The sequence below is a fragment of the Bidens hawaiensis genome, unplaced genomic scaffold (genome assembly GCF_021521415.1).
Source record: "Bidens hawaiensis isolate Kalapana, Puna unplaced genomic scaffold, B.hawaiensis_p1.1 tig00010984_1, whole genome shotgun sequence".
NCBI lineage: Eukaryota > Viridiplantae > Streptophyta > Magnoliopsida > Asterales > Asteraceae > Bidens > Bidens hawaiensis.
Window position 1 is genome coordinate 155462 of NW_027491849.1, and position 9851 is coordinate 165312.

The following is a 9851-nucleotide window of genomic DNA, read 5'->3' on the forward strand; positions in this document are numbered from 1 at the left end:
TAGCTAAAAATGATCCCCAACATCCAACATTCCATTTATTTAACATGTATAAGACCACATTGAAACCAAATACCTATCCCAAACCGATTTGGATGAAACCGGTAAAAAACAATCTGATCCTCTAATTTAAAATCATTTTTTTGAAAATATCCTTTCCCAAATCTATCCGGAAAATATCCGTTAAAACCAAATCCATCAATATTGAATATAGGTTCTCTATACCGAATCAAATTATTTTCTAGTTTTAACTTACTATGATCGTATTCAAACTGTTTTATGCACCCCTAAGGCCTAAACTATTATACCATCAACCACAAGATTTTGCCATGCTGCTTAGTCCACATCGTACCGTGAACTGAATTGTATACAACTAACTACATTAATCACGATCTTAAGAGAAATAAACTTTCATTTTTAAATAATGGCCACTTCTCAACAACATTCAAATTTGGCTGTTTCTATCATCATCCATCCTTCACACAATGTCAAATAAGGATCCTTTGTGGTTTACTTGACAAAACTGCTGATATGTAAAATACATAATGCTTATTTGATTGTACAAAAAGCAACTTCACACGTACGTACGTACGTAATTCGGTGTACAAAAAGCAGCGCCATGTCAAATAACGATTCGCGCTTTTTGAAACAACAATCCAATATATTTCCATACAGGCATGCATGCTCCAAACGCCTGATATTGAAATCAGCATATTCATTTTCCAATCAAACAAAGTTCAGCAAAAAATATAGGGATGAGATTTACCCGTACCCATACCCGTTCAGTACCCGAACCCATACCAGTGTATTCGGTATGGGTACCCAGATTTATTGATTTTAGGTATGTGTACTTTCGGGTACGGGTACGGTCCTGATCTCATCCCTAAAAGTATATCTAAAAGGGTTTGAAGCAAAAGAAAAAAAAAAGAACAGTCGCAGATCACTTAAGATTTAATCTCTGCATTACAATTCTCATAAAACTAGTTCCAAAATAAACAAATGTATATTCTTTCATAAGCTCATACAAAAACAGTAGAGAACTTAAGATTCAAATTAGTTTCAACTTTGAATTACATAAATTGTACACTTATTATGTTTCTAACCCACAGGGAACCAACTCTAAGAACAAACTTACATTTTAGAAACAACAGTTGATAGTCGGTCAGCGCACACTTGCATTTCAACAAGCAGAACTCGACCCACTTGCTTCATTATCCAAAAAACGAACCACAATCACTGTAATATTATCAGCACTACCTCGTTCGGAAGCCTCCTGCATCAACCTTTTCGACGCTTCTTCCGGGCTCTGAATCGGTTTCACCATCGCAACCGCCTCATCATTACTAACCACGTCCCATAAACCGTCACTTGCCAAAATCAAAAACTCAAGCGAGTTATCAACTTTCTCCTCTTGGATCTCAGGATCCGCCACAACATACTGTTTCAACAACTTATCACCAAACGCACGCGACACCGCAAGCACACCACCCACCCTCCAAGTTCCCGCCCACATCACAAACCCGCCCGCATCCTCGATCCGTTGCCGTTCATCGCTCTGATCCGGCTTATGATCACGAGAAACAGCGAAAGCTTTCCCGCCTCGAGAAATAACCGCACGTGAGTCACCAACGTTTGCAACCAACAACCGGTCACCAACTAGGATGGCGGTTGAGGCAGTTGACCCGGCGTCTCGGTTTTGATTATTCTCGGATTTTAGAAACTCTGTGTCGGTGTGACTGTAGGCATCGGATATAGCAGCTTTCGTATCGGATATGAACTTTGGGTGTTTGATGAGATTATTAAACAAATGGTGTTTAACGTATTCTGCAGCGCGTGCGCCACCATGACCATCGAATACTCCAAACAGACCGATTGTTTCACCATCTACAGAATCGATTCTTGCTTCATAGAAATCTTCCATTGAAGACCTTTTACCCGGTGAGCTAGCAAACCCGTAGCTGAACTTTAAATCTTTGCTCACACCGCCTCCACTATCGGGGGATTGACCCGGGATTATTGATGATAATGAATCCAGGTAGCCCATATTCTTCCTGTAAAAAATTTAAATCATTCATTGTAAGATATAATAATAAGTTTAAACTCAAAATTTAAATCATTAATTGTAATGATGATATTTAAACATAAACAACCAAAAGTTGAAGCAAATTTCATATTTGCTTAACAATTTCAACAAAATCAGTCAAGATCAAACCTCATATTCACTTTGCAGTTTTAAGATCAAATTCCATATTAATCAATCACTTTGTTTAACATAAACAGTATAGCATTCTAACATCGCAAGACAAATCAACAGAAATATCACCAGATTTTTCCAATAAGATAAAGATTCCAAATCAAAACCAAACAAGCTTCCAATTCTTGATTTTATATTCAAACATAAACCACCAAAAATTTCAACAAACAGGATTACAAAAATCGGAAACGATAAGAACAAGACTTAAAAATATTTAGGAAACAATCGATGTGGGTATGGATGGAAATTACTGATTGCGCCAATGGGTGTTGAGATCTGATCCCAGAAATCCAAGAGAATATGATTGGATTGGATTGGATTCAAGAAGATCGAAGAAATAATATCAGGTCAAACCGTTGACATTTTGACTTTTTTTTTCTCTTTGGTATACATGTTGCCTCGTCGTCCCATATAAAGGGCCAACTATGAACCATCAAATATTTATTAAATAACTAAATAAAAATACACTCTTTTATACTAGGGACATGGTTAGCAAAAAAATCAGGTGGCTGTTAGCTATAGTTTTTTAGATAAACTTAGGTGTTTGGCAGAGTAGCTGGAGCTGCGCGTTGCAGCGGAGTGCACGCGCAACCTGATATCAACCGCATAATCAGTGTCAGTACATAATTCACCTAATAACATTGCACATATAACCCGAATGTAGACGTGTAATTTTTTAAACCAATCTGTTTTGGTATGAAACCTTTTGTGACCCAGCATTGTTTTAGTCTGAAACATGTTCTGACCTGGCCCTTTCGACTCAAAACCGTACCGACACGAACCGTACTAAATTAACCCTTTTGTATCGACTCTTTCCGACCATAATTTGGTCTTACACATGACCCAATCTTGCCCGACGCGACTTGTTGTCAATCCTAACCCGTAATCACGTAGTATGCTAATTTTTTAAAGTTAAAGAAGTATGGCAATATCATACTCAAACTAAAAAGAATAAAATGCTCGTTTTTATGATATAATTTGTTTAAAAAATATTAACGTGTGAAAAAGTTATGCTCTCTTAAAGAGTCTTGGGGTAGTTAGTTTTGAATAAGGGTAAAATATGTAACTATTATATAAATTAATAAAAGTTGATGGAAGTTCAATTACCAAACTTATAAATTCAAATGTAAAGCTTTTTCTCAAACTCTAGTGATAGTAATATTGAGTTTTTTCTCCTAACCTAAAAGTTTAAATCTCCTTCTACCAAACAAAGTTTTTTTATTGAGTATGAGTTTTTCTTAAAAGTTTGAAGTTAGAATCTCTTAAAAGCTCCATATCAAACAAAGATTTGTATTTGTAATATCAATGGTTTTTGGTTTAGTGATAGTCCGGTTGTTTCTAAAATTGGTTATCGGTTGTGCCAATCTTGAAGTTTGCATTGAGGGGGTTTTATCTAGTTGTTTGGGTGTTTGAGTCAAACATAACGCATCAAATAACTGGGAAATTCCGTCACATGTAAACTCTGGGAAAAAAAGTTGTCTAAAAAGAACTATCAAATATTCATTAAATATATACTCTTACATGAATTCTTTTTAATTAATATGGAAAAATTCCTAAAATAGGTATTTGTGAAAACAAATTTCAAGTTTTAGGTAACATTTTCAAAGAATTCTAGAAACATGTATTATAAGCTAGTCGTGACGAATAGATTATGTTAACACGCGAGTAATTTGCAGAGCCAATTAAAACATGTCACATGGCAATAAACTAACCTTGACGAGCGCGCTCACTAATTATCTAGTCATCAGGACTAAAGAAATTGCATGCCTTGTAATCAACGCCCACGAGTACTGCATAAATAGTTTAGTCGCGACGAGTAGATTACAACTTTTCGAGACAAGGATAGTTTACTAAACTAACCATGATGAGTTGTTTTGTTTACCGAAAACATCGAACCGATTAGTTTTACAACAAACTAACTGTACCGGTTAGTTTGAAAGCTCAATTAGTCATTACGAGTAGATTTTGGTCAACGACTAGTTCTTTCGTATATATTTCAAGTACGAGTAGTTTATTACCAGTTAACTAATCGCGACTAGTTTGACCTTACAATCTACTCTTGGCGACCAAGTAAAACGATATGAACCATTGCAAAATTATGTTTTGTTTTTATTTTAAATCATCAAAATGGAATACATAAAATGGAAATAAAAATAATTGCTAAATGGGTAACTGTAGAATAATTTGCTGTAAATGAATAATTTTGTAAATTTGAAATGCGTGTTTTAGGCACCAAAAAATAAATATATATTTTTTCGATTGCTTCTTATACGAATCAATTGCAACATGCTTCAAACGGAACAAACTCAGGTAAAAGTTTGATTTACAAGTCATTTTGATAACTGGTCAAAAATCGATTTTGGATAATTTTGAGTTAATTGGCAAATTTTAGATATTGACTACAAGGGTGCTTGAGGGATTTTGGAAATAGAAATCTACCGGGTTCTGTTTTCGTCTATTATACCGTCGACCATATGCAATTTCCCACCATAGAACAATTAAGGGTATATTTGGCAAAACTAGCTAATGGCTGTTAGCTAGAAGCTAGTCGCTGGAAACTAGTAGCGGGTAGCTGTTAACTGTAGTTTTTTAGATATTTTTAGGTGTTTGGCGAAGCAGCTGGAGCTTTTAATAAAACTAATTGGGTGCCCACGCAGTGCAACGGAGTGCGCGCAACCTGACATCAACCGCATAATCAGTGTCGGTATGTGATTCACTTGATAATAGTGCACAAATAACCCGAATGCAGACGTGTAATTCGTGCAAAGGCAATAAGCGTGTAACCGGCGGCGAAAATTAAGAAACAAAGCTCAAATATACAGTAATTTCAAATAGATAATTTTTTAAACCAACCTTTTTTGATCTAAAACCCTTTCTGGCCCGACACTGTTTTAATCTGAAACATGTTCTGATCTGGCCCCTTTCGATTCAAAACCGTACCAAAACAAACCGAACTAAATTAACCGTTTTTGCATCGACTCGTTCCGACCTTAATTTGGTCTTACACAGACCCAAGCTCGTCTGACTCGATGTCACACCCCGACCAAAGGCGGCGGAACATGCCGAGGTGTAACGATTGTCCATAAGCACATGACACTAATTAAAGTGACAGTATTTAATAAACTCATTTCATTTCACAACATCGAAAATGTCACATAACAATTATCCATAAAATAACCATAAACAAGATATCACAAAATATGGCAAATTGATATTGTTCATTTTTACTAATATCCTAAGGTCTTTGATGTCGTTTTCTTTACAATCATAAATCAACCAAGATGCAAACCTGCAACATTTCATAAAATAAAGTTTGTTAACAAAGGTCGGTGAGCAATTCATAAGTTTGATCATATTAGTATATAATAAAGATAGCCACAAAACTTGCATACGAAACGATAAATAAAAGTGGTAATTTGGATATATAGATATCGCTAAACACATTAGCGACACCTAGCTATAAGGGGATGCCAAATAGTCTAAGATTTTATAGTTATCGTTAATTGCATTACGTTAATGACACCTTGCTATAAGGGGATGCCAAATAGTCTAGGATTTTATAGTTCCACCAACCAAAAGCGATAAACACATAGGCATATAAGCATAGAACACCAAATCGAGCAATTATTTAGGTAAAGTATACAACTACGTTTGTGGTTTAAGATTCAAATATAAAGCATTTTGTTGAATAAGTATGAAATGTCACCCCCAAAATAAAAGATGGAAAATGGGGTATGAAGTACTCACCTTCAAGTAGTAAACTTGAAAGATAATAATTTGGAGATTTGTCGGAACGACGAGTTTAACGCACAATGCCTAAAAAGAAAAGAAGTCTTGAATTTAGAAAGGTTGTCTTGAAGGTCTTTAAACAAAATAAATGTTGAGAAATATAAATAATTAAAGTTCAAGGTTTAAAATGTGACTATTTAAGAATTTATAATAATAACCCTTTAAAAATTTAAGTTTGCTCGAAACCGGGTTAAAGTATCTAACCTTAATATTTACTCAACCTATGTTAAGTAATAAGGTGGGTAAAATTCAAGAATGCAAATCCCTTTGGAATAAAGATACTAAAACGGGTTTTTTTTATCGAGTGTTCGGGTTGTCGGTTCGGGTCTTGATAATTGGTCAAACCCAAAGTCAACTTTCCAAAATATTGAATGTTATGAGATAACTCAATAAAATTTAATAAGACTTAACCAAGTATGTAGTTCCATTGTTTTAGAACTAACAACGAACGTTAAGCGAGTGTTCGGTTTTGTCGGTCCAAACTTTGTTATGAGATCAAGTTGGATCCAACATTTCCAAGTACTTAAGAAAATATTTAAAAATCAATTTGTAACTATTTTTTAAAGAAATATACAAGTCTTGATGGCTAAAAAAAACACACTTGTGTGTCTTAAGCGAGCAAGAATCGGTTTGGTTCGGTTTCCATCTTACAACAAGTTCATAGATGGTTTCCACATGTCCAAACACTAAATAACTTGTATAATAATGTACAAATAAAAAAATACCAAAAGTTAACAATAAAGTCTTTAAACAAAAGTTCGGTTTTCGGTTCGGATCGTGTTTCGGGTTAAGACCGAGGTAAGATTCTACAAACCCATAACCATAGAATTTGTAAAAATGATTTTAGAAACTTAGATCTAACACTGAGTATGTTTAAACAAACAAAACTAGTAACAAAGTTCGGTTTACGGTTTAGAGCTATTTACGGTTAAACCGAAGCATAGACTCTTAAAAACCCATAACCATGGAACTTGTAAACATGACCAACAAACTAAAATAAGCAAGATTAATATGTATGAACAAGTTATATAGATGTATATATATCAAGGACACGAAGTCCTCCATGAAGCCTTGCCTTATGGGGTCCGAAACCTCACCCACCGGAATCGGAGAAGTAACTACCAAAGGTAAACAAGGGGTGTATATTACATATATGTTGCACAACCATAAACAAGTATTAATAAGGCTACATAAACTAATTAAGATGAAATACCAAAATCCTTCAAGAACACTTAAGAAGATAACCTTGAATCTTTGATGTTTGAGAGAGTTTTTTTTTTTGAGTTGTAGCAAGGGAAAATGAAGAGGAAAGGTGGTGTATATATAGGGTAATGTTGGTGGTCAAATATGGGTGTGAGACACAAGAGTTTTCATGCAAAATGGATCAAGACAAAAACATAAAACAACAAAAAAATAAAATAAATAAATAAATAATAAATAAATAAATAAAAATAAAAATAGGATGTTTTCAAGACCCAACAAGTGTGAAACAATATTGTAACATAAATCCATTATTTTGATTATAACATAAGCTTCGGTTTACAAATCGGGTCGATTTACATAATAAACAAATACAAAAACGAATACAAACAAGACCCGAAATTGACGAATGTCACACTCGACTTGTTGCCAATCATAACCGGTAATCACGTAGTATACTGGTTTTTTAAACTTAAAGAAGTATAGCAATATCATACTCAAATTAAAGAGAATAAAATACTCTTTTTTATGATGTAATTTGTTTAAAAAAATATTTATGTGTGAAAAAGTTATGGTGTTTTAAAGAGTCTTGGTGTAGTTAGTTTTGAATAAGGGTAAAATATGTAATTATTATATAAATTTACAAAAGTTGATAAAAGTTCAAGTACTAAACTGGTAAATTCAAATGCAAAACTTCTAGCTTTTTCTAAAACGCTAGAGTTACTTTTAAAATGGAGTTTTTTCTCCAAACTTAAAAGTTTGAAGCTTGTTCAACCAAACAAAGCTTTTTATTGAAGATGGGCTTTTTCTTAAAAGGTTGAAGACAGAAGCTCTTAAAAGCTCCAAAAAAATATTTGCCAAACATACCTTAAATTATCTTTAAGTTTTAAGAGAATTTATTTTTGTACCTAATTTCAATCAGAATTGATATCTTTTGTTACATATCTAAATGCTACGTAAAGAAGCCCTAACGGACCCATCCCTCTTTTAAAAATATATATCACCTGCTCGGATTCGTGGAAGATAAAAAATGAAATTGGAAAGTCAAAATGACGCAATTTCTTTGGATCCCTGAAATGGTGAATCTTGCTGTTACACCAGACAATTTGTCTTCCTTTAGAGTTGTTTGATGTTCTCAGTGAGGTAATTTTGGGCTTCACTTGAGCCAAGGTAGTAAAAACCGAGTTTTTTGTGCACCTCTAGCTATTTGTTTTGCAGCCTAATATTGAAACTGATGATGGCGTTACGCCTTTGTTGTCGGTTATAGCTGAAGGCTAACTCCAATGTTTAGAGCTGTTAGTTCAGGTACACTAATTCTGTCTATTATTACAGTTTATATGCTACTTGAAGAGGTATGTACCCGCCTCAACACCGAGCAAGGCGGGTCAACCCACAAGATATAGACAAGAGGCTTGAAATCAAGGCATTACGAAGGCACAAAGCCAAAACCTATGCGCATGGCGCATATCACATATGCTCACGCATATCACATATGCTCATGCATCACATGCTCAGGCATCATATGCCCAGGCACCACACATGCTCAGGCATCATATGCCCAGGCACCACAGATGCCCAGGCATCACATATGCTCACGCATCACATATGCTCACGCATATCACATATGCGCGTGGCGCATCAGCGCGCGGCGCATATCACATGCTCGTGCATGAAACATCTGCGCGTGAGAATAAAGAGAAGACCTCGCGCATCCTCAAGATTGGCGCATATCACACATGCACATAATCAACCTCGTCCTTATCCAAATCAGGATTAGGGCAACCTTGATTGTGCACGTCAGACAACCTTCCAGAAGGTATCTTTTTAAGGAATAAGAATATGCTGATGTTGACAGCTGCCAATGAAAGGTGGACAACTCAGCATAATTCATGTGCTACCACGTGATTACAACCAATGAAAAAGCACCAGGTGTCCCCAAGGACACGTGGCGCAGAGCAATTGGAGGAGGCCAACAAAACCCTAATTGGGTCTGAGCCCAATCAGTGGAAACCCTAGCACTATAAATACAGCATCAACTCCACAAGGAAAGATCATCCAATATCATCAGATAACACACTCAAACAGACAATAACAGAGTATTCAGCTATTAAGCAATACACTCCAAATTCCTTACTCTCACATATTATTATCTTCTCCCACAAATACTTATTCTCACACCGGAGGGTTACCCCAAAGAGGACCCCTCTGTCCCTTTCTGAGGGGTAAGTTTACGGTGCTGTTCATTTTGTAGGTGGAAGAATCCAGATCCAAGAGAAACCATCGGTGAAATAGCATAATCACACCCGAGGAAAGTAGATCGTCCACCAGTGAGTCGATCCACGTTTCTTCATTGGCGCCATCCACTGTTACAACGGCAACAAGATCTCATCAGATCTCTAAACAAAAAACCAAATTTTCACCATGGTTTCTGGCGTTCGTAACGTTGATCAAGTTCTGGAGGATATTGAACGTGAGGATGTTAATGAGGGACAACAGTTTCTGAGGGCGCCGCGTGATTCTACGCGCGCCACCAGTAACCGTCCTTTCATCACAACTCCTCATGGCCAGACTGAAACTCCTCCAGACGATCTTACGTTACAAAATCTTGCCG

The 9851-nt window shown here is 35.7% G+C and overlaps 1 pseudogene; it reads right to left on the reverse strand.

Annotated features, from left to right (window-relative positions):
- Positions 1 to 959: 959 nt before the first annotated feature.
- On the reverse strand, positions 960 to 2041 carry LOC143536892 (putative protein phosphatase 2C 59 pseudogene; annotated as a pseudogene).
- Between the last annotated feature and the right edge of the window lie 7810 nt (positions 2042 to 9851).